The 7,765-nt window shown below is 48.8% G+C and overlaps 1 long non-coding RNA gene across 1 annotated transcript; it reads right to left on the bottom strand.

The window, feature by feature from the left end:
- Positions 1–591: 591 nt before the first annotated feature.
- LOC107309582 lies at positions 592–7,560 on the bottom strand. The gene is made up of 2 exons (XR_001553238.2): positions 7,359–7,560; positions 592–1,608 (listed from the first exon to the last, which is right to left on the bottom strand). It is a non-coding gene; the product is annotated as an uncharacterized LOC107309582 (long non-coding RNA).
- Positions 7,561–7,765: the final 205 nt, after the last annotated feature.

Raw genomic sequence — 7,765 nt, 5'->3', positions numbered from 1 at the left:
TTCTCTGGTTTTAGTTGGAAACCATTTCCCCTTGTCCTATCACAGCACATCCCGCTGGTGAGTCTGTCCCCTTCTTTCTTATAGCACACCTTTAGATACAGAAAGGGCTTGGCTCTGGACAGGGCATGTGCTTTATCCCATCTGCCCAGCCCCACGTTGTATTTGCTCTCACCTCTGCCCCTGGATGGCAGCATTTCTGCTGGTGCTGCAAGGGAAAACTGCAGTGAATAAAAAACACTGGGGAAGATGAAGTTTTTGGGTACTGCTGGGTTAATGTGCTGGAAGGCAGAGCGACCTTGCATGCCTTCTTGATGAGTGGCAGCGCCGCAGCCCAGCATGGCTGGGAGGAAAGGCTTACTCACAGCTGCAGCCCTCTTGCATCTGCAGGGCAAAGAGCAGCAAAAATATTTTGCTTCTTTGGATGCTAACTTATGGCAGCAGGTGGCTTCATCTATGGCGAATGACACAGTTAATGCTTCCTGCTCCTGGCTGCTCCCTTTTGCCAAAGGTTACTGCAGTACTGCTTGTGATGGCCAAGTGCATATGGGCCCTCATGGATTAACTCTTCAGCAAAGTGAACTGCTTGCCCAGTGCATGGAAATCTCTGTATTGACTTTATTTTGAATGTTAGACCCTGACTGCCAAGATGAAGCCCTTCCTGCTTTCCTCTCTTTTCAGTATTGCTGCTGTTCTTTCAGTGTGCCCTCTCCCTTGTTTTGACCACGGATACCTGCAGGTTCCCATCTTGCTCTGCACGAGAGCTGCAGATGCTGCAGATAAGCAGCCGAGAGGCAGCCCTTGCTTTCTGAATGAGACCATGTGTTTGCATGGGTAGGGCAGCAGGAGCAGGGCTTATGAGTGACGGAGCAAAAATCAGCGATTACTACTTGGCAGGAGATGCTTAAACTTTGTCAAGCCAGGCAAGTATCTCCATTGTGGTCTCTGACTCACAATCCAAATATGCTGGGAACATTTGAGGGGGCTGGGTCAGTTCTTCAAGCAGTGGGAAAAACAAGGCTCTAATACATCACGGCAGAGCATTGGGTCTATGCTTCACTGTTCTGCTTTTCTTTGAGGAAACTGGTGTGGCTGCCGGGGTGGAGAGGGAGGTGTTGTGAAACCACACACACACACACGCACAAACACATGTGCCAGGCCTGATTTTGATCCTTTCTGACAACGTTCAATTCTTCTTCTGCTGCGGTGAAGGAGCTGCAGCGCTTGTGACTTATCCTTACTGCGGTGAACTGAGGAGCAGGTCACAACCACGTCCCACATCCCGCTTCCTGGCTGAGCTGTGCCACGTGGATGGAGGGCAATGCTAAAGCACAACTGATGCTTTACCTAAAAGCAGTTTGCCAGTATAAAAGGGAAGGTGGGTGGGACTGGGCATCTTCTCTCAGATCACATTGCAGCAGTGGATCCTCTGCTGCTTGGGGATGCTCCTGGTGCACAGGGTGTGGGCGGCCAGTTGAGGGGTGGCTGCGTGGCAGGGCAGCTGCTGGCTCCATCGCTGGAATATGGGACGCTCTGCTGGGCTCGGATCACAGCCTGGCTTCCTGTGTGTTCTTTCCCGCTATGGTTTTGACCAGAAATTCCTTTTTTGACCTGAAAAGAAAAAAACTTCCAGATGAAAATTTAATTAAAAAAGTGATGCATTCCCACAAGAAACTTCACTGTCAGCAAATAAAGCTTTTTCTTTTTTTTTTTTTCTTTATTTTTTTTCCCCTGATGAAAAACTGCTCTATTCACACACCAAATAATGACATCCAAACTGGCTCCCATTGACTCCACTGTAGAGCATTATCTGAGTAAAAGCTCTAATGTTTTGTTCAATAAATTCACGATTAGCATCCATTAGACATACAGGTCACAAAGAAATAATACTACCAGTGCTGTCATTGGGGTTCATGTAACATGCAAAAGGTCTGCTGCTCTTCTAATCAGTCAAGGAGAAAACCTGGTAAAGTGATAGAGAAAGGCAGATTAAAATAACCTGCAGGAAGTCAATAGAGAAAGAAGCAGAGATGGGGTGTGCATGTGTGTATTTATGCAAACGACAGAATGATCAACTGTAAACGATGAAATATCTGCCAGCTTATTAATACGTCTGCTTCTGAGTAATGCCAAGGGTATTCCTGCTGCCCAGCAGCCTAAGTGCAAACAAGGGAATGGCTGTAACTTCATGCCCAATATTTAAACACATGGGGACGATTCAGGCCACCCACATTCCTATTAAATAGGACTTCTGTGGAGGCATTTCAGACCAAGCCGGAGGACAGCCGGGGCAGAAGCAGCCCTTATGTGGCCATTGCAGGTATTGGGGGTCAGGCTCTGCCCTCTGCTAGCATGGGAAGCCCCTCTTAGCTCCTCAGGGCTTGCATTCACCCAGCTGCTGGCACAGCTGGCTCCTGATGCTAATCAGACTTATTTTTTTAGCTCAGTAAGTACAGTTTTGCATGTAAATATGAGCATGGAACAGATCTGGACTCGATTATCTCCCAAATCCTTGACAAAAAGCCATAATTGTTTATCCAGATGATTTTTCTTTGTCTCCCTTTTATATTCTCGGCACTTGAAAATCCAGGTTTTAATAGGGCTTGTAAAATAACGATGTGGGTGTAGAATACAGCGGTACACGAGGTGTGAGGGAAAGCCTTCCCTTTTCCTCAGCAGTCTCGATGCAGGGCTCAACTCTCCTCCCACAGCCTGGGGCTCAGTGGCAGCAGGAATGATTTCTGATACGTGAGCCCCAGGCTCCCATCGCAGATGCAATGTACCTGCCACATGTATTGCCATTCCTGGCAGGCAGGAAAATCAGTGCTGTTGTCACAATCTGGGGCAGAGGCTTGCTGGAGCAAGGACAAGTGAAGGGAATATGAAGAAACGTTGTATTTATCAGGGTAATCTAGTGTAGGAGCGCAAGTACTGAAATATTTTAATCACAATCATATGGTTATGTGTCACTGCAGGGCAGAATTCAGGTTGTTTGTACTTCTTAGTTCCGCACTGCCACACTTGTACAAGTTTGGATTTATTTTAGGCATAACTTTAACTCTGGCTTCCCTGGCTTTGCAATGCTTGGACTGGAAATAAGTGTAAACTCTCCACCATGTGCTTTCCTCTTAAATTAGGCTTTCCACTTTAACGCCATTTATTTCTGTTGGCTTGGCCATAGTGCAGGCTGTCATTTCCTGCCCTGTGGATGTTGCTGTTTAGAAGGACGGGACAGCACACTGAAATAGTGGGATACAGCAGCAAAAAAGCAGTGAAGGGTAGAAAAAACACCAAGCACTTTCAGGACTTCTGTACACACAGCTTGGTTAGCCCTCTAATTGCCCACACCTGGCCATCTCCTGCATGACTCAGTGGCTGCCTTTTAAGCACAGGTGCCTTTGTTGGGGAGACAGGAGGAGTATACATGGGATGGGAAGCTGGCATCAGGCTTTAGAGGCTGTGCCAGTTGTAAGGGCAATCCAAACAAGCATTTTGCCTATGAGAAGTTCCTGTTGTGGTGGGAAAGGCTGGTGTCTTAGGGAGCTTCAAGGACATCTGTAGTGCTGTTTGGGGGCAAGGCTGTTCCTTGCTAGGAGGGAAGTGGAGCCATGGCTCCTGTCTGTCTCCATTGCCTCTGCCCCCACATCCAAGCTCCTTCCTGCTTGGCTGCTTGCTGCTCAGCATCTAGTACGTGGTGCATGTGTTTTCTCTCTTGTGTGTGCTCACCCCCTCGCTCCCTCATTTTCTTTCCCACCCACCCATGCTCTACCTCCTGACTAAAGCAAAATTGCCCTTCTTTATCCTTTTGGCAGCTGGCCTTCCCAGGGGCCCAGGCTAACAGAAGCCTGAGCCCTGACTCTGTGCCACGGCCAGAGCGGAGCAGCTCCTCACTGGCAGATATGCTGCCTTAAAGGAGAAGGGATGCTTTCTTTCCCCATCCCCATTTACTTCCCAGCTCTCATCGTGCAGAAGCCACTCATCCCAGATCCTCTATCACACCATCATCTCCCAAAGCCCCTCTCTTCTCTGCAGGCTCAACCCTGGCTGCAAAGTTCTCCCTGAGCCAAACCTCCTGCAGCTAATGCACGCCTGGCTGTTGACTTCAGCGAGCTTGGGCTGAGGCCTTTCCAGGGCTTGCAGCTCTCCTCCGGCTCGCTTCTCCAATGCCAAGTGATGAGGCTTCCAGGGCTGCTCCTGAGGGATGGCTCCAGCGCATACATCTCGCTGTCATGAAGCTTTTCCTGCTGCTCTGCAGAAATCTTCCCCTTTTTCAAATGTCATCCCAGCACTCCCACTTAGCGTGTGTGCTTTCTGCACTTCTTGCTGCCTGCAAGCACACTGGTGCCTTTTTTTTTCCCTGCTGCCAGGGCCCTTCCGGTACTTGCTGGCTGCTTCTCACTTTCCTTGTTCTTGATATTGCTTAGCCAGGCTGGGCACACTAAAATTTCCCTTTATAAATCAAACCTCACAGCCAGCTTTTCTTTTTTCTTTGCCTGCTCTCCATGACAAAAGGAGCGATTTTTGGGCGTCTGCCCCACAGTGTGGAGCATTTTTCCCCTCCCACTCAGGCTGATGGGTTTTGAGGATGAAGCCCTGCTTGACGGCCTTCACATCTGTGTTTGCTCTGGGTGGGCGACAGCCTCGTGTGTTCACAGGGATGGGAGCAAGGAGAAGGCAGCCTCTTTGCTACACCACTGAGGCAGGCCAAAGAAGCTGTGTGCAGGAGGAGCAAAAAGCCAAGCCCCTTCCTGCTCATCCCCCAGCACTTCTCAGGGCCTTGCTTCCAGGCAACAAGAGATCACACCGTGCGGGTTGCCATGACAGCTCCAGGGAGAAACTGGGTCAGCCCTGCAGGCCGCATGGAATGCTTCAGTATGGTGGCCTCCCTGAGCCCGCAGGGAAGAGGCCTGGCTGCACCCGTGAGCTGGCAGCCTGCATCCGGCCCTGTGTGTCCCGGGAGGAAGCAGAGCAGTTGTTAACTTAGTTGCTGTTTTAAGCTTAGTGCGGCTAAAATTGTTGGTTGTAACCCACACCACTGTCATAGCAACAGATCTCTCTGTCTATATATATATATATTTAAATGTGCAAGAAGAACAGCTTTCCTGGGGCATAAGTAACTTGTTGGTGAAGACGTGGAGTTTGTACTGCTGGGAATGATGCTCTGAGGGGACTGGAGGTACAAGGCCAGGGCAGCTGAGCTCAAATCCAATTCAGCCTTGACTAAATCTGCTGGCATACGGGGTTGTGCTCATGCTGGAGCAGGCTTGGGGTCTCTCAGCTTAGGGATGGATGGAGCACCTCAGAGGATCAAAATGCACAAATCCTTCCTGCTGGCATCCTCCCTGCCCAGTTTCTCTTTCCATCTTGGCCATTATCTCCTCTCCAAGTTCATCTGGAAGCATTTCTTTTAAATGTTTCTAGAGTCCCAAAAGGACGCTTAATCACTTCAGCATCCATCTCATGCACAGTGTACCTGGGGTGCCGGATGGCTGAATAACCTCTTATGCACTGACAACCATTAGCATTTGAATTAATGACATGAGGATAACAGGCGATTATCCCATTTAACAGCTGTTGAGTGCTGTTAAAGGGACACTGTCGAGAAATAGGAACAAAGATGTAGTTGTTTTTACTTTTTTAGTAAGGGCTTCCCTGCTCTGTATGAATAGTAGCATCCTCTTGAAACGTGGCGTAGCTTCCACAGGGTCTTTAAACTCCTCTGTGCAAAGCTGGGAACCTAAATGCAAGCAGAGTGTGCCAGCACATGAGACCGTGAAAGTGGAAGTGTCCCCCAGCAGAAAAGGAAGTGGCCCCTTGTAATTGGGAGCTAGGCTAAGGCAGGCATAAAAGGAAGCAGTCACAAACAAGCTGCAAAAAGAAGCAATGGTTTCCAGGGGCAGGAAGTGCCAGACACCAGAGAGACCCCCTGGAGCAATACAAGGGATGAACAAAACTTCCCTCCATGAGGATCTGGCTACATGGAAAACACACACTTTTTACTGTTTACACAACTGAGTTTAGGCAGTGTATCACAATGCCTAAACAATTATTATGATATCACTTGAGTCAGCGCTGTGCTGCACCCTCCCTGTGCCCTGGTTTCAGCTCAGACAGTGCTGATAGCACACCGCTGTGTGGTTGTTGTGAGCAATAAGTACATGCTGTAGGCCAGGCCAGGATGCCTGGCAGGGAAAGCCATCACCACAGTGGTGCAGGACAGGGGGCAGCCACAGTGCAAGCTGTGCTGGGTGGCACACTGCCTATGGGTTATGGGTTGGACGTGCCTGTGGTAGAGTTTAACTCTCCTCATCTCCCATTGAGTGTCTCAAACATGACTTGCTCTCAGACTCTCCTCTGTTCAATCTGAACAGGCTGATGCTGCTGCATTTCCAAAGGAGTTCATCCTGCATCAGATCACATTGCAATGCTCAGGGTCAGCTCTTCAGCCTCTTCAGGCTATAGAAAAACTTATAAATAACAACCTTCCAATTATTTCTCTTTTGATTATTTCTACCATCTGTGATGACCACTTTTGGCCTAACCAATGAAAGCATTAATTCTATATGAAGTAGTAATAGTAACAAAGATGGAGATGCCTGTTTTTAACATTTCTGGTTCCTATGCAGACCTTTTCCATATCATCCTTACCTCTTATCTGACCAATTATATCTGCAAACACATGCAAATGATATTTCTGTGTTGTTACATGTACCTAGAGGCAGATGGTGAGCCAGTACCAAAGCTCACATTTTGGCACCTTTATGCGACATCTTGTGAGACTTATCTTGGTTTATATTTCAGCCTTAGTTGGAGATACACTCTGCCTGCACCCAGATACTGCCAATCCTGATGGTTATTTCAGGGTATTTTCCTTCATACATTCTTAATAAAGGAACGTCAAAAACACTTTTTCTACCTCCTCGGCCCCTTCTATTCCCTTGTACTATCTCCAAAGAGCTGTGCTGAGGTTTTGAGCCATCACTGACTGCATTGAAGGTGCCTCATTCATACAGGTGTCCTCCTGCTTTTTGCAGACGAGGTGGCCTGGTTTGGCTGGTGTTGCAGCATCCCTTTGAGCTGCATGTGGGCAGATGTGGGGAGCTGGGGGAGCAACAGATCTGAGCCCAGGGTGGTGATTCCCCCCTTGATCACCTACATGAGTTCTTGAGTTGGAGCCAAGCTTGTGGGAAGACTCCCCATGACCTCAAGGCATCTTGAGGGAGGCTGTTAATCTCAGTAAGGAGATCAAGCCTGACTGCCCTGTGACCAGGGATACAGCAGGCTTTATGAGAATTGAGTGACACTGAGGACACTGGAAGATATGTGTGCAGATGGGTGCTGCCAGCAGCATTGAAACCTACCTGAGAAGTTTGCTCAGGAGAGCCCTCCCTGATGATGAGCTCGGGAGTGAAGCAGTGCAGATATCAGCTCATATTTCCTTGGGCAACACCCAAGCCTGGGGAAAATCTCCTAGGAGATCACCCTCAAACACACACACAGCCTTCATCCTACAGGTCTGCCCCTCTGAAAGGCCTTGCAGATGTCCAGGTAGATGATATCAGTTGCTATTCCTTTGTCCACTGATGCCATCACTCCATCATAGAAGGTCACCAGGTTGGTCAGGCACAATCTACCCTTGGTGAAGCTGTGCCAGCTGTCTTGGATCACCTGCTCAACCCTCATGCATTCACATGTTTTCCAGGAGGATCTGTTCCATGATCTTCCCAGGCACAGTGGTAAGGCTCACTGACTTGTAGTTCCCTGGGTC

The sequence above is a fragment of the Coturnix japonica genome, chromosome 2, assembly GCF_001577835.2.
Source record: "Coturnix japonica isolate 7356 chromosome 2, Coturnix japonica 2.1, whole genome shotgun sequence".
Classification (NCBI taxonomy): Eukaryota; Metazoa; Chordata; class Aves; order Galliformes; family Phasianidae; genus Coturnix; species Coturnix japonica.
The sequence above is the reverse complement of the archived record's forward strand: the minus strand, read 5'-3'. Positions and strand labels throughout refer to the sequence as shown.